At 32.3% G+C, this 24,978-nt stretch overlaps 1 protein-coding gene across 22 annotated transcripts in view; it reads right to left on the bottom strand.

The window, feature by feature from the left end:
* LOC141452377 (neuroligin-4, X-linked-like) overlaps positions 1 to 24,978 on the bottom strand; it is a 673,353-nt gene that overhangs the window by 187,149 nt on the left and 461,226 nt on the right. For 18 of the 22 annotated variants that reach the window (XM_074124455.1, XM_074124453.1, XM_074124446.1 and 15 more), the window contains 2 exons: positions 19,661 to 19,803; positions 17,991 to 18,074 (listed from right to left, as the gene is read on the bottom strand). The exons of 2 other annotated variants lie outside the window; for them this stretch is intronic. The gene's annotated coding sequence lies outside the window, so the exon portion shown is untranslated. Of the gene's footprint in view, positions 1 to 10,312; positions 10,516 to 17,990; positions 18,075 to 19,660; positions 19,804 to 24,978 lie in introns of those variants that run through there. 2 more of the 22 variants (XM_074124443.1, XM_074124457.1) reach the window with 2 other exon arrangements.

Raw genomic sequence — 24,978 nt, forward strand, 5'->3', positions numbered from 1 at the left:
CCAGACTAGTATAAGGTTTCCAGAAAAGTTTCAGAGATTGTTAATCGAGAGTAAAATGGGTTTTCCCCCCTTTTATGTTGTTATATGTAATATTGTGTGTATATTATGTAGCAGCACTTATAGTGGTAAAGTCAAGATCTAGGCAGGCTAGAGTTATTCGACGTTCCAGATCTTCGAATGAAGCCACGGAATTAAGATTACTGTACAGTATACTTTATTTTTTAGATATCCTCACAACAAATAGTCCATCGGGGTTAAGTCCGAAGATCGAGGTGGCCATTGGATCGGACAATGAGTTCCTAAGCACTTTTCATGGAAATTTCTGTCCAGGTAACCTCGAACCACACTCGCATTATGTACTGGGCAACCATCTTGGTGAAAATACATATCTAGCCGACGTTGTAGAGGAACATCTTCAAGCAGAACTGGCAAAATGTCTCTTAAAAAAAGTTAAGATACTTTGCACCAGTTAAGTTCTCTCTGTAGAAGTATGGGCCGATTAGTTGATTTCCTAAAACTCCACACCAAACGTTTGTAGAAAAAACAACCTGAACGTCGAATAATTCTAGCCTGCCTAGATCTTGGACTTTGCCACCGTAAGTGCTGCTACATGCAAAGCGTGGGAGTCCAGAGTTTTGGCTTGTCTATCCGTTGATTGTGCCCAGTTTGAACAAATTCTTTAAAAAAAATTAACGTAATTTTGACAATAAAGTGAATTTTTTTTTTCATATTTTGAATTACCATAACTTTTGAAAAACCTAACCGATTTCAAAAAATGTTTTTTTTTTTTTCTTTAGGTAATCAAGTACTATAAAAATATGTAAAAAAATATAACGTTCCATTTAAAAAAAAAAGTTGGTAACTGTATTTCGAGATATTGGGGTTTAAAAAATGGGTCAATCACTGAAAATAAACTAAACTAAAAATGATTAAATACGTGTTTTTTATTTTTTCGAAATTTCCCGCCGTTTAAAAAAAAAGTGGGTGGAGCATATAACTCTGGTCACCCTGTATATATTTTTAATTTTGCCAACTAGAAAATTTTGCAAACGTCTGCATTATTTCGAACGGAAATTGTTCAAATTATATAATTTAAAGCAACAATTTTGTAAACGATACAATAAATTATTCTTTTGTAATCTAAAACACTCCAAATTTATTTTAAAAAATTTATAAACAAATAATTTACAGATTTGACTTGATTAATACTAAAATGAATTTGTAAAATATGTACACTTAATAACGCTGTTTAATGAAACGCAAACCCTATGTTTAATGTAAACACAAAACGGTAAGCAATAGAATGGGCTTACACGATTATTTAGCTAAGTACATTGAATAATCTGTTTTGATACAGCTGAATAGACGGCTTGGCTACATATTAGCACTAGACAGACTGGTTACATCGTTTTAACCAAGTTTATTCATTTCCACAAAGATAGATATTATAAACGTCTAGTATACAGATAGGTATTATTTAAATCTGATTCATATTAAAACAGGGTGTCCCAAGCTATATGGATAAAGACTTTTTCTCGGAAACTAAGATAGCTAGAGAAAAAACTAAAAAATACGTGTCCCTTTAGGTTTTTGTTAGAAATCCAAATTTAATTTATAAATTTTTGTAATATTACAGATCATGCTCGAAATGGCCTCCACCATTAGAGATGCATAGACATGCTCTTTCCTGCCAATTGTCCCTTACTGCCAAAGAAATAGATTCGGCTTTAACCGAGTTACAGGCATCTATTACATTCTGTGCTTTAGTTCATCTAGAGATGCAATCCCTGCTTGATTCTGATACACATAGATTTAAAAATGCTTTTCGAAAAGCAGAAATAAGGAAAGAAAGAAAAAAGTTATGAATAATCACCTTGTTTTTCAGGTATCCCCAAAGGAAATAGTCCATAGGTGTCAAATCCGGTGAGAGAGGTGGCCACTGAATTGCCCGCCGTATCGACAAGGAGAATTATAGGCATTAAGATAGAAAATAATAGAAACTAAAGCAGAGAATAATAGATGCCTGTAACTCGGTTAAATTCGAATCTATTTCTTTGGCAGTAAGGGGCAATTGGCAGGAAAGAGCATGTCTATGCATCTCTAATGGTGGAGGCCATTTCGAGCATGATCTGTAATATTAATGAGGAGTAAAATTTATAATAAAATAGTTCTTTTCTTCTTATTCAATTAAAAAACCGTTATAATATTATCATTTTGAAATTTCTTATAAGAACCATGTTTTCATTCATAACTTGTAACATATCGCTCACAGTAAAAAACCGTCCAAGTAAATTTTTCTTAAAAAAAATAGAGGAATCTATTTCTTAAATAAAAACCTCAACTCCCCATTTGAAAAAATGAAGTTGGTGCCTGTATCTCGCTTCTGGAAGCACCGAAAAAAATTTACAAATTAAATTTGGATTCCTAACAAAAAAACACGTATTTTTAGTTTTTTCCTAGCTATCTTAGTTTCCGAGAAAAAGTCTTTATCCATATAGCTTGGGACACCCTGTATAGATATATTAATTGGATTAAAACTGATGTATTGGGGAAGGAGCTAAAAATGGTTAAGGTTTCTACTAACACAAGATGAAACCTTTTTAGATGGCTTTATGTCCAACTATCCAAACTAGGTGTCATGGCCGGAGCCTAAAGACTTTAAATTTCTCAGATTCATTAATTGATGAAATTATTATTCTGGCAACCATTCTTATTTAGGAGGTTAAAAACTGAGTCTAAGAGGATTACAAAATCTTATTAACCATACAATTTTTCTTTAAATAACAAATTATTTTCCTTCGCAAGCAGAATTAATAATAAAATTAGTTCGGCTTAAATTTTTAATAACGAGATTTACGCGTTATCAAATGACCAATAAAAATTAATGGGGATTTATTCTTTAATCGTCACTCCATAATTCTTTGTCATTTTAGGATTTGGCCGGTACTGAACAAGATTATATTTTCATAAAGGCAAAACGAATTTAACTAGGAATTTACATATTTTAATACTAGCCTTTTCCCATTCCTCAGAACAAACCGTTTACTAATTTGGTTTACAAATTGAAGTAAGCAGATCCCCTCTTCTTCCTAATAGATTCTATCTCTATTTCAGTTTCACCCCCACCTTTGTGCGAAATGGAGAACAAATTTAGCAATGAAGAAACCTGAAGCATACAGCCGGAGCTACATATTAAATTTGTTCATCATTTTATAAACCGTTACTGTCAGTAATATTCCATTTGGTATACTATTCTTTTAATCACTTGATTTTTGATATTAGTACCAGATTAAGTAAATAAGAGAAAGAATAACATTATACCATTGTAGACAGACACAAGAATTTCAAAATATTGGTGTAAACACACATATACGATTTGCTCTTATCGCAGTATAATTTTTTTCTGTTTTAAAATCTAAAATTTCTGCTTAAAAGCAGCAGAATTCAATATTATTAAATAATAAAAATATTAAATTTAAAATGGCTATTTTTTTTTAAAAGATCGCTGCGAACTACAAAAAAATTATTCAGTGAAATGCTCTTCTAGTCAGCCAATTTTCCTCAAAATTTGAATTTTGGTTACTTATTTAATATTTTAAATTATTTAAGGGGTGATAAGGACCTTAATAGGAGCTTCAGAAGAAAGCATAACAAAGTGACTTTAATATTCATTGTTTCACATTAATCTTGAAATACAGTGTTACCTCGGTTTTCGAAAGACTTGTCTTTCGAACAAATCGGTATTTGAACAAGAATGACGTTAGTACAGCCCGGCGTGCCTCGCCCGCAGCATCATTACGAGTCAATCTGCGAGCGGAGGAAGATTCACGCTTAGTGTTTACCTTTACATTACACTTATTTTAACCCTTAGACATCACGGACTAAAGAAAGCCAGCAGTGATAGTAAAGATACAGGTAAGAGAAAAGCTGCGAGAAGAACTATTGAACTTAAAAAAGAAATAATTATACCAAATATGAAATGCATAATATGTTTTTACATAAAATTTAAAAATTAGGCCAGCAAAACGGCATATTTCTGGGGTTTAGAAACGAAATAAACTAGTTTTACATTATTTCTTATGGGATAAATTGTTTCGGTTCTCGGCCAAATTGGTTCTCGACCGCACTTCTGGAACGAATTTTGGTCGAGAACCGAGGTACCACTGTACTAGTTATTGTAACTAGATTTTATGATGTCACTTTAAGTGAAAAAGCAAGAATTAACAAACCCTGGAACTCCAACTTTGTAGCTAACCAGACGACAATAACTTCCAAAAATAATTTTATCACTAAGATTTAAGAAAGCTGAAGAATTGAAAACAGAAAATAAATTTGGAATCTAATCCAGTGAGCTTCATAAATTTCTTGAGCGTTTTACTTCCTTTCATTTCTAGACTAGCTCACAGCCACTATCAGCGGCAACTCCGCACAACTTTCGGTGGTTAATCTAACCTAACTTGGGATCCTTTCCTTAAATCAAACATCAAGTTGGAGCTTTCTGCCTATTTCCGTTTCTGATTACTAACCTAAAGAAAAACCAATTTGAAAAAAACCTAGAGTATTTTAGATTTGTATCAGTATTTCAAATGAAAACTCAAAATTTAAAATACCCACGATTGCAACACTTCCTCTAGTAAGAGATAAGAGAAATTGACAAAATAATAATATTGAAACAGTAGTCAAACATCATCTCCGGTAAGTGTATAAATAAAACTGTAATCCAGTACATTTGTACATATATAATGTTGGCGGTGATAAATGTACCCTGTTCGCATTCACTGGTGGCAAAACCCTCTCAGTTAGAATTGGCTTGTTATTTATAACTGATAAATTACGGACAAAGTCTGGAAACCGGACATGAGATATGACACGGTCATTCGCTCTTCTGTCCAATAGCGGAACCATGAAACGCAAATAAATAATATTTTCTCAATTTGACTACACATCAAATTTATTGGGCGATATGTCAGTGAAATTGACGAGCCAAAGTTCTTCATTAAATGTCAGAATTTTTTTTTTTTCTGGTTGGTTAGTTATTTTTAGAATAGTTTGTAATTTGATTGGCTGTTACTTTGCACAACATTCAATGGCGTACGTTTTTTTTTTTTTTTTTTCTAGAAAACCCGGTCGAATCCCTTAAATTAAAATGATTGCTTTAAAAAGGAGGTGGTGTGACGCATAAAATCCTCAAGTTGCAAGAGATAGCTTGAACTATTTTGGTAATTATGCAATTGAGTTTGCAAGATAATTGCAATATGCAATTTTAATCACTAGTGTAGAGGGAGTTAAAATATAAATATTCGTTTATTTTTTCTGTAATATCCCACAACTATTAGTAAAAATTATTTATCATTCCTCAACAGACTAATCTTGATACAATTTTAAATTTCCATGACACTCTTCTGACTAATATCTTCAAAGTTTGTGGATATATAAACATAAAAACTATTTTATTTTCCCATAAATTTATATTTATATTAGTTATGTACCATTCGTCGAAACGATTCGGCCCATAAAACAGATCATCTTTAGCAATTAGTAAAATAGTTCTCACACTTTAATCTTGAATTGGTAGTAAGCTTTTTGAGTCACACGAATTTCGACGAAAGAACAGAGCAATACTTATCGTCTCGTAAATTGCTTAACTGAAAGAAAACAGTTTGCAACTTTGAAGAGTCATAGATCTTAAGATCTGGGAAAATGTAAATAGCTCTGGAGTAGCCATTGCAATCAGTTTCCGATGGCAATTATCGGTTTATAAATTGTTTTAGTTAAATCTCATAATAAAATCACTTTCTTGAGCGCCTAAAATTAAAATTAGATGACCTAGGAATGGTTTCAGGAAGATTGGGTTGAATTTCCGGAGCCAATTGGATGAATATCCTGCAATTTGAGAAGCAAAAAGTGATTGGCTGATTTTAGGGAGTTAATGGAACCATTATTATACACATTCAACATTATCATGAACCAAATGTTGAACGAAATGCCAACAACAGGATATGGATGCTTCATATTAAAAGAGAAGCTACGTATTGCAAGGCATGAGTTATTAGAAATAATGAATTGCCTATACATATTGGACAGCGAGAACTCGCTGGCCCAAACAGCTATGGGTATACATATTTTTTAAACAATTTTTTGGAAGCTTTGATTTGAGTAACTGCAATAACAGACTTAATATTAGTAAAATCTAGTTGGTTAAAGTCGTATCTGATAATTGAATTGAGTGCCAGAGATGTGCCGAAGTTATTGTTATAAAACTAAGAATCAATCATCGAACTCAACAAAATAAGAAATGATTAAATCAAGATATTATGTAAAGAACGATAAACCAAAGCATTTTGATCACACTAGTCGACTGAACAAGAATCAGGTTCCAAAATTCATACTTTGGCACTAGAATTTCATATTTTTCGACATCGATTACAACAAAACTGAGTGACTAAAACAGATATTGAATTTTAGACACTCGCCTTTCAACTATTAATTCCACGCATTAAAAACTCCATTCAAATTCTAGAATTAACACTTGAATATAAATAAAAATTTGTTTTATTCTAGGTCAGTGTTCTGTATAAAAGGAAGGCGAAAAAGCACATCTCAAAAATTGAAGTTTATTTATATTTATCTCTTACTCAATTAACAAAATTTTCTCCATCTAATTGACGCTAGAAGCGATTTTAATTTGAAACAAACTGAAACAAAAACTTTGTAGAATGTTGTGGATGCAGTGGCGATTAATGGGGCGGTAGCTATTGCTTTGATGCTAGGTTGGTCAGAAATAGTACGTTTCCGGAAGAAGAAACACCGGAAAAACAGAGTGACAGTTTTGGGCCCACACTTCATGATACTCAGGGTGTGGTAGGAAACACCATCGGGGTCACGCAGTAAAATGTACGAGACAAGTGTGAAAGAAAAAAAAGGAAATATAAAAATTTTATTTTCCCTTATCTGAAGCATGTTGGAAAAATTATTGTTACATGTTTTACTTTTTAAAGCACCATTTCCTTTTAAAAACTTTCTAAGTACTCCGTCATTACCGTGTTGAAATTAATCAAGTTCTTAATGGTATTCTTTGTTTAAAAAATTTAAAAAAAAAACATCTGGTTATTAGTAAGCAAGAAAACAGTTTTTAAAATGTATTAACAAGACATGAAACAGGCATTTGTACCAAGTTTAAGATTTTTGTCTTAATAGAACAAGCTTCTAGAAAGATGGAGGATTTAATAAAGAAAGATGAATGAATAAGTAGGATGGTTATCAACCCATCTACCACTGGTACTAAATTGAGTCTGAAAAGAAAAGAGCCAAGTTTGTTGGTTACATGAAATGGGAAAGATGATTAAAGCGTCGGGAAGCTTCATTAAGTTGTAATTAACTATATAGTCTCTTACATCAGGTACACTATCTAAGCCATTCATACCAGAATCAAGTCACGTGCAGTAAAACGATGTTGTTGTTTTTCTGATTAGTGAAAGATTAGCTTACAACAAGTAAAGCTTCTGGTGATTGGAATACTTTAAAAATGCATGTTTCAATCCACAATAACGCGAGTGTTTTGTTTCTTTGAATTCTGCATTTTTACATCGAATCAATTCTATAAATGCTACATGATGAGTTAGTACCATAGACACTAGACAATAAGAGTATTGCATGATCATCGCTGATTCATGATGTTAGGCTGCAATATTTAAGGACACCAAAGTCACCAATAATAGGGGTAAAAAGGAGATATTTAAGATTTCTAATGCACAGTTCTAAGACCAATACAGATGTAAGTTATACTATTCGCAACAAAAATATAATAATAAAAATTATATACATTGCAGTTGATAAAAAAATTAAATTGCATTTTAAGTTAGTAAAAATCTATCTTGAAATAGTGTCGGAAAATTGAATATTTTAGGTACCGCATGTACGGAATGCTGCTATCAAAAGTTGGGTCTGGAAATTTATTTTCATCATGAGCCTATATCTCGAAAACTTAATAAGTGATTTAAAAAATAATATATTTTACTTATCTACCCATACCTCGCTGGAATGCACCTTATACTGAAACACAGTGTATAAACATAAGTATGCATTTTACACCCCTTCTTCCCCCTTAGACTACGCCTATGACAACAAGTCGATCGCGACACACTTGTAAGAAAAAAATTAGATCTTATTTACAGAAAACTTGGCCAACCCCTGTTCTAGTTGATGTGACGAGATAAAAAAAGATGTGGATAGCAGTGTGTTTAAAGGGTGAAAAAGAAGTTGATCTTTTAGTTTGGTCTTGTGAGTGTGAATGGCCTTAAATGTCCAGTTCTCTGGGTATTAATGTGTTCCCCATTAAACCGTGGAGCTGGCGAATGTTGAATTAGGTTATAAAAGAGCCTTGTTCAGTGCAATAAGTGTATTTCTGGTGACTATATGATCGTGAAGATTTTTAGCATCCGTGTAACTATGTGCTTCCAATGATTCAATTGCATTCGTGAATGTTAATTTTAAATAGATAGTGGTCTTCATTCCAAAGAACCTTTTGAAAGAAGAAAATTTTGACCACAGTTTCAGAGGGATTCTTTACATTTGTGACTAGAACCGCTAGCGAAGGTTTAGGTATGTCAGAGCAGTAGAATAGGACCCTCTATTAAATAAATAAATGGCAAAAATATATATTTAAAATATTCAGCTCTTATGAATACAGTTAGCATATAATTTAATTTAATAAACCCTAGGAACTCTATGAAATTGAGACAAGATATGTGAGGCAAGCTCAACTTAAAATAACTAATACAGAATGAGATCTATCAAGGTAACATTAAAGTCCATTCTCCTAGTTTTGTAAAACCAACTTTCATGGTCAAAAAAAAATACAAAAATATCAAAGATTAAGGGAAGTCTAATTAATTACAGATTTACTAAGCGAAGTAAAGTAAACGAGTCACGAACCTTTCACAATAGATGTTTTCCGAATGTCTGTGGATTAATTTTAAAAAAAGAAAAAAAAAGAAGTAAAATCTAAATTGAAAACCAAAGTGCAACATAAGTCCCACTAACTAGGCCAGCAAACTCGGTTACACCAGGTGCTTCTAATAGCAAACAATAAAAAAAAAAAAAAAAAAAATTGGAAAAATATGTGGGTACAAAAAAGTTTTATGAGTACAAACAACAATCAACCATATTTCGTTTGCCCAGTTTGGGCACACTAATTTATATTCAGCGTTTGATTGCAGCTTCAAGAGTATTTCTCTTTAATAATTTATTCCGCGCTACAATTTAAACAATTAGAAAAAAAACATGTAATAACCATGTTAAAGGCATAAATAATTTTATTCTGTGTTGCAAAAAATTTTATTATCTCGTTGAAAATGTTAATTTTAAATTTTATAATAACATCCTATTCAGATAGAATAATATGTAATTACTTCTCAAGGATTGACTCAAGCAATTATCCGGAATCGCTGATTGTATAAACAGCGTCCGTCCCTAAGACTATAGATGTAATCCTAGACAATCGCTCACATTTTAATACAAATAGAAAAAAAAACAGTAACACTCTGAAACGAGGTTTAAAAAACTTAGGAATTGTTGAAAAAGAAGTAAAATGATGATCTTTTAGATATTATACCTTATTTTCTTCTGAGCTTTCTTTAATTTCAAATAGATTTGGATGACAAGGAAGCTAATTTTTTGTTTTCTCTCTCTCTCTCTCTCTCTCTCTCTGTCTCTCTCTCGAGAAAACGTTGGGAACAAGTAAATTAGAGTTATTTTTTCAGACAATACCGATAGTCAGCCATATTATTTCACAATAGTCGAACGAGGGAAGGGATTAGCTAAGAGGTTAGCATACTGGACTCCCACGCGGAGGTCCCGGGTTCGAATCCAGCAGCTGACCCTTAGATTTTCTCTTCCTAGGAGCTTCTTACTCGCTCGGTGATGGACAGTGTTGTCTGTAACGAGAGAACACTGTCCGGAGGCCGGCAGTGCACTGGAAAAAGCTCCGAGCGCTAATAACCTCAGCTGTTGATGCGCCAAAAAAAAAAAAAAAAAAAAAAAAAAAAAAAAAAAAAAAAAAAAAAAAAAAAAAGCCAACAAAAATAGCTAACTTAAATACAGTTATATGACAATAACAAAGCTGTAGTCTATCGCGAAAGGGTATTATTCCCAGTAATAAATTGTATTATCGGATTATTCCCACAGGATTTTAATGGACGTATAATATTAGCCAGCAATGATCGTACAGCTCATCTTAACTTAACAAATCAGGGTAGAGACCGCAATTCGAGGCACAGAAGCAGCAAAAATGTATATATATTTTAGTATTTACATGAATATTTACGCTTTACAGATATCTGCATCATCTTCTGTTCCAAATTCCAGTGAACAAGGATTTCCAACACCAACTCAATCATAACTCTGATAGGATTAGAACAGAGAAGCACTCAGAGGATCATCAAATAATTTCAATTTCTTATCACTCAGAATCAAATGATGACACTGTCTTACACCATTAATAATAAGGTTTTTAAGAATGCAACCTTGCGGTGAGCAAGTGAACTATTATAGTATCAATCTTGTCCAACACAAAAATTCCTCTTAATTTACACAAACCAAGAATTCCATTTTTGTAAATAAATATTTAATAGACATGGAGAAGTATTGCTAGGAGTTCCTAGATAAGCAAATAATTGAAGCATTTTCATGTAATTGCGTGTCTTATATACTTTTAAATATTCATAAACTTCGTAAAAATTAGCAATTCTTATTATATTACTTCTCTGAACATCAAGAGGATGTTTTTGTACAGCTAATTAACGAACCTGAATGTGATGAAATTATCACTTCAAAGAAAAGGGAATGTACACATGTATATTTATATACACATCAGGCTTTAATCCTTATAGCATATTTCTTTATTGCGCTGCTCGGGAATAGTCAGTTCTTAGTCACAGCATTATCGGCAAGTCCGGTACAGCCTTTACACGAAGATAAAACCCATCAATTAATTTCTGAATTACATGATTTTATTTTTAAAACTGTCCGGTAGGACAGTTGTATAAGGGTTGATCGTCAAAAAGTGCACGAAAAAGCGTAACGTTGAAAAACACCCAACTTTGACAATTTTTTTCTCTTTTTCTACTAAAGATAAAATTCCCAAATTTTCTTTAAAATATGGGGCAAACCCTCCTTTATAGCTGTAATTTTTTTGCAACAACCCAGATCTAATAGGTTTCGAGAAAAAAGTTGCCGAAAATGAGCAAAAACGGCTTTTTCAAAAAATGTTCTTGTTCTTGTTCTTGTTGTTGTTGTTGTTGTTGTTGTTGTTGTTGTTGTTGTTGTTGTTGTTGTTGTTGTTGTTGTTGTTGTTGTTGTTGTTGTTGTTGTTCTTGTTACCTTTTTTGTAAACAACGTACAGCCTAAACGCGCGAACCGATTTTCATGAATGAGGTGTCATTCGATTCGGAATTTTACGTAGATGTGCCTTTTGGGGGTCTCGACCCTGTACATCGAATGGGAGAGGAGTTAGCCCCCTTTATGTAAGGCCCCCTCCAAAATTATTATTACTAATTACTCTGTAAATCTTGGCCCGATTTTGATAAAATTTGGTAGGATGATAGGGTTAGGGCTCCCCTACGTAACATTAAAGCGGCGATCAGCTCTTACACTTGTTAAGGGGAAGTATAGGAATCGTTTCAAATTATCGACACATGAACCGATTTTCATGAATGAAATGTCATTCGAATCGAAATTTTGTACAGATTTACACTTTAAAAGTCTCGACGCCGTGCCTCATAAGGAGGGGAGTTTGCCCCACCCAAATAAGGCCCTTTCTAAAACTATTATTACCAATATTTCTATAACGCTTAGTCCGATTTTGATATAATTCAGCTCGAATAAATGGTTAAAGCTCCTCTACATTGCTGATGCTCTTGCACCTACTAAGAGGAAGTACTGCAATCGTTTAAATTATCAATGAGTGAACCGATTTAAATCAATGAATTGTCGTTCGATTAAAAAATCTTTGCCTCTTTGCCTAGAAGTACTTCAATCGCAGTTTATTTTTCTTACTCCTCTTAAAAGGAAGTAATGAAATCGCAGTTTAATTTTGCTATTTACGCACAAATACCTTCCTATGTTATTCAAAACGCTTTTTCAAAAAAAGTTGTTACTGAGGATGGTTTGGGGGACCTTAACGATAATCATTCTTTAAAAAGATCTCTCTAGTGGTAATTACGGTTCCGACTTACCATCTTATCAGGTTATAATGATAGAATTGCTTATTCCAAATTTAAAAAAATCTGTAAAGCAGATATGTAACTTTGTAAAATAGACAAAAAGGAAAATCTATCCAAAAGGTACAAAAATCTCTTTAACAAAAACTTACAGTTTTAAATGTTAAGTATAAGGGTTGATTAAACGCCAAAAGGTACACAAATCAGCAAGCACCCAACATTTCATTAATTCTTCATTAATATTTAAGTAATTTTACTGCATTAATATTCATTAATATTTTTTAGAATTTATTAGATGTCACAGACCCTTATGCTGGCCACTTCATTTATAATATTTTTTTGTTATAATTATGATAAATCACACATATGTACATGCATGTTAAAGTAGAAAAAGACAAAGTTAGAGTAGGCTACTGTCTTGAATTCGTCTTACCGAAATATTCGTGAGCATAAATATCACACAGTTATATCAAGTAGATTATTCAACAACAATTATTGATTTCTCAATTGTAATTTAATTTAGTCCCCCTAATTTTACTTATAGTAAAATACTGGAATAATTAGCTGTCCTAAAAATATACATATCTTATTTACTTTATATTACATATTACATTTTTTTTTATAAAAAAAAGTTTTGAATTTTTTAGCCTTATAATTTTTTTTTATTTTTTATAACGTTTTTCTTTTTAACCTGTATTTAATAGTTTGATTATTATAAATAACTAGATATTACAGTCAATCTACAGTGCTACTTGAACAAATATTTTGTAAACGAAAATGGCCAGCATAAGGGTCTGTGACATCTAATAAATTCTAAAAAATATTAATGAATATTAATGCAGTAAAATTACTTAAATATTAATGAAGAATTAATGAAATGTTGGGTGCTTGCTGATTTGTGTACCTTTTGGCGTTTAATCAACCCTTATACTTAACATTTAAAACTGTAAGTTTTTGTTAAAGAGTAATGTAATGGCATTGTGACGTTGCAGCACTACAGTGGATAATAATTTTTCAATTTTTGTTTAAAGAATTTATAATGACTTAAACTTTAGTGTGTGTTTACAAAACATCTTAGAAATTGCAGGAAAATGAAACTTCACACTCTTATATCGATTTGGTCCGACCATGGGATCCGTCCGTAACTTATCGTCCACAATTTCACCACTCCATGAAATGAAGTGTTAAATCGAATTTCGGTTTAATGAGCAGCCTTCTATTTTAGATAATGTTAGTAAAATTGAATATATATTTTTTAGAATTCAGATCTTGAAAAAAATTAAGATCGAGCATACTAGTGAGACTACCAATGTGCAATCCAGAATTTGTTTATTAGCAAACAATAAGCAGGATCCAATTTTTTAATCATTTTCAAACTTACTTATATTGCAACTTATTACTAATTAGAGTTTTCTGCCTTACTTAGTAAGATTTACGATTACACAGAAACTAATATTCCGAAATTCAAAACCTGGCTACCTGTCAACGCGAAGTTCTGCGGTCGGTTGAAGTCTGAGATCCGTGTACAATAAAGATAATATATGTCATTGGTGAATATTAAAAAAGAATTAATCAGCCTGTATATATAAAAAAATGAAGAGATGAAGTACCATTAAATGAAACAAAATCAACAAATTAAAAAAATAAAATAAATTCGTATAACCCATTAATTTTACATGTTTACAAAATGTGTATTCAAACTGTTTACATATGTCAGTTGGTATGATTTATTGAAGGCTCAATATATGTTTACAAGTTGTGCTCTTTTTTTTGTCCTTTAGAAGGAAAAAAAAAAACGAGTGAGAGTTAACCGCGAGCTTACGATCAGGCAAGAATGTGTAGCCGGGATGCTGGTGATGAAGGGATAAACTCCCTAACCGCAAAACTACAAAAAAAAAACAGATATTTTTGCAATAACCCTGAATGAGGCAAATTATTATTCATAGAATTATTATTATTGCGCCAAGCACCACCAAGGAAGACTAAATCAGACCATGCAATTTACTGATATAGACTAAAGAGTTGAAATTATGACATTTCTAAGAGCATGGCCTCTAGAAAATATATCAGAAAAAAATATAATCCCCCGTTTGTCCAGCCATTCTCCAGAAGCTCCATCTCGTTTCAGTTTTAATAAACATTAATTTTTTGAACCTTTTGTTTGTGTGGCTTCCTCCATAAGTGGCAAACATAATATGGAGAGGTGCTACGAGAGAGCAGAGATATCCATGAGTGTGGAGGTCGTATTCTTTTGGGCAAAGACAAGTATGAGGATTACTTGTTTGTAACTTTTCAGTAATCAGTAAATTAAAACTTGTTTACATGTAAACGAAACGTTTAATTGCATCAGCGCCTGGAAGAATTGGAGCTTCTGCGGTCAATAGGACCGCGATTCCGCGAACTGGACCGATGATACTACGGTTTAACTGGAATGCCTCACCTGTCAGATCGGGCTTTCAACTCTCATTCAATCAATCAGTTAATTGGTTTATCAGTTGTTAGTTAAGTTTCGATTTGGTTTACGTTTTCTTCAACCGTCTCCAATAAATGAATAGTCCTCCGACACATTTAATTTGGGTGTTTTATAAGGGAGCCAGTATTCAGGTATAAACTCCCAGGTATCCCATGCAATATTAACCAGCAAAGCAATTCTCAGATATTTCAAAACTGGCACCAAATTAAAAGGTTGTAATGCACTCTATCCTTCCCTGGCAATCGCCCAGGCAAAATAGAAACTAACAAATGAGAATAACGCAAAACAGTTACAGCAACGGTAGAAACTAACACTGTTTACGTGATACTCTATACATAATTTACAGAGGTAATAAAAGAAACATTCTAATACAAAACAAATTACAAAAAAAAAGTGCACTTAAGATCATTTAAAATGAACTTAAAAACAACTAACTTTTAACTAAAATATAATTACCGTAAATGGTAAATTCAGTTTATTTTAAGATCTCTTAAAATCAAGTTGTGTCAATAAACTCCTTTTAGCAGAGCAGTATTTCTTTATTAAAAAGCTATATATATTTACTTTTTTAGATTAAAGGTAAACCATCTGTCTTATTTCATTTCTTATTTTATTATACATTTTCGCAGTCAGATTTATGCAGATTAATGCTTGGATTTAATTTAGATTTTTTGGGGGGTTAAGGAGGTAAGATATTGTTATTGCTGTGTATGTTATAAAAGAGTCTGTTGCCACACGCATCTTTATTCGCTTATTTTACTGCAGAGCTGCTTGTAAATATTATAATGATGCTAATGTTTAATAATGGTAATAATGGCCTTCATCTATCTCGAGTCTTTTTAAACATCATTATTTTCACCGCTCTTTTCTGTAATTTTAAAATAATTGAAGCTTTAATTTGAAATTCTCCATAGTTTGATTTCATTAAACATCTTGAAGTGAAATAATCCGAAATTAGGTTCATCACTTCTGGTGGTACTTCTATCAACTTTCTCTTTAACTAAGTTATGTGAAGTGGTTCATTATTCAATGGTACTGATGTTTCCAAGACAAAGTAATACCTAGCAATATACAAGAAATGGTACTGTATCCTTCTTTACATTCTCATTCAAGCGGAAAATTCTTGAACTCGTTAGTATTCCTCATTATAAGACCACCATTAATTTCATTGATTATTTTAATCAATACGCTGGGTACTACGCCCGTTAAATATTCTTTGAAGTAATTATATTTCCCTTAAGTCCATAGTATTCAAATTTCAGCCAAAGCGCTTTACGCAGAACGGAAAGGTAATTAATTACCCATGTTGCCTTGTACTTCTTACCTTTCAACTCTTTCTTCTATCAGAACAGCTAGTACGACATCACAGGGCAGTAAATCCCTATGAAACCGAACTGTGACTCGCTAACTATGTTACATGTTCCAGATATTCCAAACACATTATTTTGCTAATGTTTTCTCCATTACTTGTTATAAAACTGGGACCTGTTCTGTTACAAGCCACTCCAACTTTCTTTTTAGCATTTGTGAAGAAACTTTTCAATCATAGCAATTTACTCGTATTACTTATTAATGATCATTTGTCAAAAAAATCTTTTAGGTAATTTGGAAAAGCCAAGGTGATAAGTATTTTTTCTAGTTTTCAATTCTTTTAAGAGTTTTATAGCACATTCTCCTCACTCACTTCATTTATTTGAATTTAATTTCTGTTGATAAGTGAGTCTGTTGCGTGAAATAACCTTTCTTTTCACCTTTCGCCTAAAGCATGGATTGAAATGAACGCGTCAGCACATATTCTAATCTGTCCACATTCATTTACCTTGCGGTTAGGAAATCAGGCTTGATTAAATATTATTTATTTAATTTTTAAAGTAAGAGTATGAATCTATTAACATCAGCGTATGGGATGAAGAAAAAATTGTAAAGAAAAATCTCACTATTTAAAGAGATTTAGTTCGACATTATTTTAATTATATCAAACAGAAATTTTTAGAAACCATTACAAACCATCTTTCCTTGCAAGTTAGTTCATCAAATGGCCACCAGTTTCAATATTCGTTTATTTTTGATGGCATGGATGAACTTTCTTTAAAACTGGAACATTAATGATAATTTTTCTAATTACATAAAAGCATAAAAAGCTTCGAAGTTCTCAAGATAGAGTAAGTAATTGAATAATAAAAATTAATCCACATTTATTGTTTTTATAACATAAGATAGATAAATAAAAGTACGAGCATCTTAATTATCTGCATGACATCTGCATGATAGATTTGAAGATATCTTTCTTCAGGCTTAATCTAAACAGTTGGAACACCAGAAACTTTTATGGGTCAAATTTAAAGCGATCTTGTTCAACAATGCGAAAACGATCTGAAATGTTATCTACACAATTGAAACGTTGTAAATTTGGGTAGGGATCCAAAGCCTTTCTAATGTAGCAATTAGATAACATATGCATGGTACAAAATATATGTATCTTTAAGGATGCAGAATATGGAACATTTCTCATAATAACTTTTTAAATTCATTGTATCTCAAATGTAAGCAGAAGGGATAAAATTTCTCATCTGAATTACTTTTAACGTTGTAATAAAAATTTAATTGTAACGAAATATTGGTTCTTCTAAAGCAGTTTAAGTTTTTACTGTAATTGACAATGCCAAAGATTACGTAATAAAAATATGGTGTTAAATAATAAGCCAGCGAAGGTTACCAAGTTAAAAAGGTGGTAATATAATCTCTTTGGCCCATTCCGTTGTGCAAAAGGGCGTGGTTAGCAGCGGTAGCAAATAGTTCAGTACAACACTAGAGAGAGTGCTAATGCCATGTTCAACCTTATTGTAAAAGTAAAGACAATCGGACCGGCCTTTTCCGTTCGCTCCAGAAGAGTATTATAGTGTTACTAGGGTACGGTCTTTAGGGAGGCGGAGTGACGGCGGACTGGAGAATAGAAGCTTCGTAGACCCCGGACATGGTCGGCTATTGTCGGCCATCGAGTTGGCGCCAGTCAAGCTCACCCCCAAAATCATGCTATTTACACATACACGCACGCACGCACTGCAAATAGCACAGAAGGATGTAGTGTGCGCGTGCGTCAGGCATACATACATATAAGCTGGTATGTATGCTTTTAGCTAACCAAAAGATAGTTTCCATTTGTGTTGCTGAATATGAGATTGTGTGTTGTTAGTTATGTTTGCTTCTGTGACTATAGAGAGTTATCTTTCCATCAATTACCCATCTCAACACGCTATTTGGCACCTTTTCAACTTAATTAAATATGCAATACTACTTACATGGAAACAAGTCACCAATAGTTAGTTTTAAATGTTCGACATTCATTGTCCTACGATTTCTCAAAACGAATATGACCACATTTTCTTGCATCATGAAAATAAATAAATAACTTTTATTAAAAACTTGAAAACAACTGACTTTTTATAAAAAGAAATAAAAAATAAAATAAACAAATAGAGAGAAACAAATTATTATAATGTATACTGTTACAGTAAACGGACTTTCCCATTGCTTTCAGAAACAATCAGCCCCATAGAAGCAATACAATAGGAAGCCTGTTTGCCTTCAATGTACAATACAAGGCGGGTGGCTGTGAAAAAATAAAACTACCCTTTTCAAGGTAAAAATCATTCGTCGAATTGCTCAGCCGTTAAATTATTGGTGACAGCCATTGTGTTTTTTTTTTTTGAAAGTTACGTACTTCGTAACACTGAGGTGCTGCTGTATTTGGATGTGCGAAATGGAATAAATTATAAATGACAATTGCTAAAATTTGGAGTCATTGTTTTTTTATTTTTTTCCAATCAATACAGATTTAAAGTGTGACAATAAAGGAAAGGATTATTGTGATTTCTGAAAAATTAAAGAATGATAGCAATTAGAATTAATTAAAGCCTGAAAATAATTAATGTTTATGATTCAATTAAAGAAGTATCACAATGCTATACTTTGCAATTGTTAGTGATAACTGTTTTAAATGTGTTTTGTTGAAATGATAATAGCAAAAAATAAGATCAGGCAGTACAGTCTGTTACCATTTTTATTTATTTTATTTTTATTTTTTAGAGGTGCTTCAAGCTTACTAACCAGGTAACGTCTTTATGGAGGGTTTCATTGGAAACATAGAAAGGAACATTGATGATTGGAATGAAGACTTTGGATTGGAAGGATTGCATTCTCTGGGCACTGTATGGATGGCTTAGCGGATTTCCCACAGTTCCATTTCATACGTCTAAGAAGTGATTTGTAAATTGTCAGTTTTGTTTGTGTTCCCTGAGGAGTTCTGTCCAAGTAGCTGTCTCAATTGACTGTACCTCCTTAATTGTTTAAGCGAACTTTATTACAGTAAATCTTGAAATACTTGATGCAATAAATAAATTATTTGTTTAAAATGGATATATTTTCTTATATTAACAAAAAACAAAAGTTGGTTACACTAATAAAACGTAAAATTGATAATTTCAGTTAGAAGGCGACCGGTTGACAACCAAAACGTCACCAAAAATGTTAATTGCGGCTAATAAAAATAAGATATACTGTATTTGTTTGTTAAGCACTAATCTAAAAAAGAATATACTGATAATATTGTACTAAAAGCCAATAAGAAACAGTTTAAGATATAGTTATTTCAGTGTTTTTAAAGTATAAGAACATTCCCTGAAGCCTAAACTTATATGTGTTTCATTTAAAACCTTTAGGTTTTTACCACATTCGAAATTTGTGTTTGGTAATGAGTAGAAAACGGTCTAAAGATTTACTTTATTTATATCGACTCAACTAGGAATCACTCACTTAATATCACCAAGATTGGTCTTCACTCAATAATTATATAACATATTCAGCACCAAGTAAAGCAAGGATGAGATCATTTTCAATTTCATTATTTACTACCAACACCTATTTACCTCCATTATATGGTTATTTATCAATGGTATATTTTGATACGTACCTGTTTTAAAAAATAATTAGACGCTGGTTTAACCCAAAACGTTGCAACTATATCAATATTCTAGGTTATTTATCCATTTTTTTTCTTTACATCCACCAGAAAAAGCATCTATCTTATTTCCAGTTACACTAATTTAGTTTTCTCTAAAACAAATTAACTAAATTAAAAAAGTTGCTGCAGTTTTTCGAGAATAAGTATTGGTGAAAAGAATATTCACTAATTAGTTAGTTAATTCAATAAATTGGAAAACCGAAAGCTAATTTAATTTTTTTTCTATTCACACAAAAAAAGGGGAAATAGTTAAATGATTTGTAAGTTAGTGACAACACATGGGTTAGTGAATACATTCGTAACCACTTCATTCATCTGATTTGCAATTGATAAAGCATTTGGTGCCACCAACAAGAACGGTAGTTGGCCGTGTATGTGTGTGTGAATCATGGAAATTAGAGAAAGCCTTGGTATTTTAGAGAGAAGAGAAGTTAGGACATGGCTGCAGGCGGTATCACCGGCTGTTTCCTGTAGAAGTAGCGCCCACATGTTCACAGCCAAACAATCTGCCAACAATGCCTCTACTAGAATCAGAAAACTTATTCCAGAAGTTCTCAAATTAACGTATACTAAACAATTTAGCAGTTTTGTTAGGAAAATGATAATTTTATTTTCTATAACTATTTCTTTTATTTCTTTCAATGAACAAATTGAACACTGTGAATACATTTCTCAAGGGCAATTGATAAAATGGCAGGAGAAGAGAAGTTAAAGGAAATGAGACTCGCAGGACGGAGCGTTTCAAGAATAGGAGTTTTAAGAATAAAAGAATTCGAGGATGGAAGTTTTCTCTTCACCTTACTTCTATTCGGCCATTGAACTGGCCCACAGACATGTCATATAAATCTTGTCTGCTCAAGGAATAAACTAAAATTATGAAAAATAGTCATTCTAGAATTTATAATTGCCACTGGGAGGGAAAAAAAACCACATTTATCGACGAATTAAATCTACAATAACATCACAGGACATATTTTTCAACACCTAAATAAAATAATAATAATAATAAAATAAAATAAGTACGTATGCTTTGCATTTTGTAAGGCAGGAGAGGAAAAAAAATATAAAGTAGAACAAATAAATAGGTTTTAATAGTTTATTTGTATACTTATTTACGTCATCACTAACATCCTCTCCTTTATTCATATATACTAGCGCAGTTGAAAAATTTTGTATACAATTTATCTCACTAGGAGAGGTCAGGTCAACTGCGAAAAAATGAAGCCCAAAATTTAGGGAAAGGTAAAAAGGAGCAACAAGGAACAAGAGTCTGAAGTTAGAAGAAAATGGACCAAAGAATTTTTGTATAAAGCGTTTGATAAATGGACAAAAACGTTATTAAACACCTAAAAGAGCAATTAGAGGGCGTGCACTTTTCTGAAAGATTCTGTAATAAATGCACCGTTGCAAGGATTTGTTGGAAACAATGTTTTTAAAAAGAAATTCGTGACGCTAACCTTATGAATAAATGAATAGATATAGATCCAAATTGTGCCAATAATGTTGATACTTTATAGATTTATAAATGTAAAATGTTTCTTAACTGTTTTGATAAAATCCCTCTTCCAATCCTAATTAAAAATTGGAATTGGATCAGATAAGTCACCTGTTATTCAAAATGCTCTTTTAATCCATACTTAACGAGGCTAGCAACTACCTCAATCCGTAGTTCAATACTATCTAGAAATATGGTCTAGGAGTAGATCACGGGGCCATGAATTCATCGCTAAATCCTCACAATGGAGGGAACTCATCTGAAAATCCAGAATCAAATCTACGTTCAGATGAGACTATTTATAAACGAAAAGAATTAAATCGAGACTTCAAGTACGGCCCTAGACATGTATGAGGCTAACTATTGTTTCAAGATTGCTCTTAAAGGTATCCATTTCTATTGCAATCTATCAAAAAGCTTTCAAACTAAAATGATGATGTTGTGCTCAATATCTAGTGTAATAAAGACGAATTCTTTGTCCTCTACTTTGCCATTCAGATCACTAAAAAAATTCTAGAAACAAACCGTGATAGCCCGAGAATTGATCAACGAATACCGCAAGCTATTGGAGTCTTGAGCGGTCAGCAACAATCAGCGGCTTAGTTGGGCTCTGAGATACAGTGTTCTCAAACAATGCTTGAGAAGACTAAGGTCGATTCAGAACTAGCGTTCTTATTGCACAGACCAGACGCGTTATTTATTACCAAAGGATCAATGGACCATTCAATTTCGCTTATTACTTGCAAAACTCATTGACATCTTGATATTAAATTGAAATAGTTAAAAGATTTCAATAAGAAAGATAATTAAAAACATAAAAACTGAAATGCCCTAAAATTTAAACGTTTCCTTAATGGTATTTTAATTAAAAAAATAATTACATTTGTAAACAAATAAGTTGATCACTAATCTAAGGAAAATTCAACATTAAAAAAAAAAAAGCTGTAATAAATGTGCTGGGAAAGTTTTTAAAACTTGTTTGGTTGTCAGAGATGTTTTAAAAAATAACATCGCCTTCCTACTTAATGTTCCCACAAAGTTTTCTCCAACTGAGAGCAAATAACAGTGTACTCCGTAACTGTCTCGGTAGACAACAGGCGTTTCAAACAAGATTAAAAGATTTAAAATTAAAGGACAAATTGGTAAACTTGATAATCTCTTTTCTCCAAAATGCAATTACAATAATATAAATTAAAAATGTCTGGTATGACACACTCACATGATTTTTCTCTTAACGCCATTTACAAAATATAACTTTTGTTGAAATTATTTTATACAAAAAAATTGCTAAAAAGTTTATTTTGTAAAGTGGCACTTCCCCGCACAACCGTTTTTTTTTTCTTCAAATTTTGAATGTTTAAGTAAATACTTAATTCATATTAGTATTGCAAAGGTGATCAGCCTCTTTTAAACATAATGACCTAGAAAGTTCTTTAACTAACTTGTAACTCTTCACTAGAACTGCTTGAAGAACCATTTTTCCATAAATCACAAAAATATTATTATTTTTTTTCAGCCGGTAAAAGCTAATCCCTGTAACATCCAGAAACTCAGAGAATTTTGCAGGAATTAATAACAAGCCGAATCTAAGTCAAGCATCCAGACGAGCTCACGAAAGGCCTAAGATTATTACTGGCTGAAACCAGCGGCAATGCCTTTAGCTGAAAGCTAAACCTGTTTCTTCAATGATCAGTCTAGAATTTATCTAATCACCACACAATTAGTGATAAGATTAATAGGTGTAACCTTCTAGTTACAAAGTCCTCAATAGAAAACAGTAGAAGGTCTCATAATGAGGAGCTATCCAAGTACACTATATTGCCATAAAAACAAAACAAAACAAACCTATTAGAACTTGCATTCAGATAGAAGTTAATGAGATGTAGATTCTCTTTAATAGGGTTTGCATATTAATCCATTTTATAAAAAAAAGAAAAAATTCTTTTATCAATATTTATTCCTTGATCAACGATTTCAGATAGACAACTATAATAAACATTAACGGAAATATACTGCGAAGAAGCTAACAACTGCAGAAGATTGATGTTTTGTCATTTTTTACAGATAGATACTGATGTACACTTAATCAAATTATTAGCTCTCAATTAAAAAGAGATCCCTATAAATAATAATAGTTCATTAAAGGTAAAAAAAAAGTATAATTTGAAATAAATAGTTAAACTGAAAATTAACATATTCATTGTTTTTTAGGGCACATTAATATGAAGGAAAGAAACGTGTCAATAAATAAATTCACGAATCAAGGCCTGTATTGCCAGGACAGTTTTACAAAATTTCTAGAAATATCAAATGGAAAAAACACCGCGGCAATCATAACAAGGAAAGCGAACTCAAAGCTGGACGGGAAATTCAACAAAGTGGTTGACATTATCTTTGTCGGGAGAACCGAACGATTTACAACTCTCAATCAAAGAAATCAAAAATCTAAATAGAGCTACTCTTCGCGTAGTTCAACTAAGTTACCAGCGACTAACGTCTGTAGGCTAACTGGTCTAACGGTCACGAACGTAGTCTAGCCAACTTCAAGCGCAGTTTATCCCTAAGCCATGTGAAAAAAAAAAACACTAGTTTAACTCAATCACCTATAAATATTGAATGAGGGCACGATTACCTAGAGCTATGCGACGCATCCATAACCTGTCTTCTCCCTTTAAGGGGCAAAGGTAAATTGTTTAGGAAATATGAACGCAATAAAACAAAAACCATCACGCAAAGTAAAGCGAATGAAACTCTTAAGAAATACAAAAACCTTAGATGTAAATATTCAAAAACATAAAAAACAAGAGCTTACCGCAAGAATGAACTGACAAGTTTAGTTAGGTGATACTACTTCAACAAATCTGTGGTCAGCTAACATGAAAGTGCCCATCCTCTTCAGCTGAGTAATATTGCCGAAAGTCTATTCATTTCTATACATTGAATAGAGTACGTGCTTCTTGATGGAGCCATCAATAAATAAGATTTGGCCAGTACGATACTAGAAATGCCTGCTGCAAAGCTACTCCCAACAACCATCTAAGCTAGGCGGACTGAGTTCACCCCTGCGAAATGATCTTGTGAAGAAAAAAAAAGAAGAGAAATAATAAAAAGAAAAACTATTCAAACCCTACTTCTTGAAGGGGGGAAATTGAGAAGGATGTTTGGGAATAATTAAGTAAAATTGTGGAGCAAGTATCACAACTTTTATAATTACTTAATACAATTTTTTCTCTTTGTATAATAATTTTATTAATATTAATTTTAGTGGAAAGTTATTTCCAAGCAGAAAAACAACACATCCAAACTCTATAAGTAAAGAAATATGATTATCCGCGAAGGAAGTGTTCACGGCTAGTTTGCATTACAAAGGACGAACAGAAGAAGCAGGGGAGAACCATCGTAGACATTGACCGCGCCGTCGCAGGGCGTCCCCGAGTGCGAGAACCAAGTAATATACACATTCTCTCCTTTTTATTAAAGTCATTATCAAGGAGCTTGTGGTCGGATTTTAAAGCCCTACCCTCCCGTACTATACTGCCTTTCCAAAGTTTTCTAATTATTCCCTCAGTCTCATTTACACCCTACCACACTTTAGATTAATGAAAAGAAAATTGTTCATTTTACCAACTTTTCTTGCAATATAAAATAATAATTAAAAGAAAAAAAAGAGAACATATCTCGTAAAGTTCCTACAATTTGAAAATTCTGTTAACCACGATTATGATTAAATTATTAATAAATTGCCTATAATAGGCATAATGAAACTAACCGT

The sequence above is a fragment of the Rhodnius prolixus genome, unplaced genomic scaffold, assembly GCF_049639745.1.
Source record: "Rhodnius prolixus isolate KJV_2025 unplaced genomic scaffold, Rpr scaffold_3, whole genome shotgun sequence".
Lineage (NCBI taxonomy): Eukaryota > Metazoa > Arthropoda > Insecta > Hemiptera > Reduviidae > Rhodnius > Rhodnius prolixus.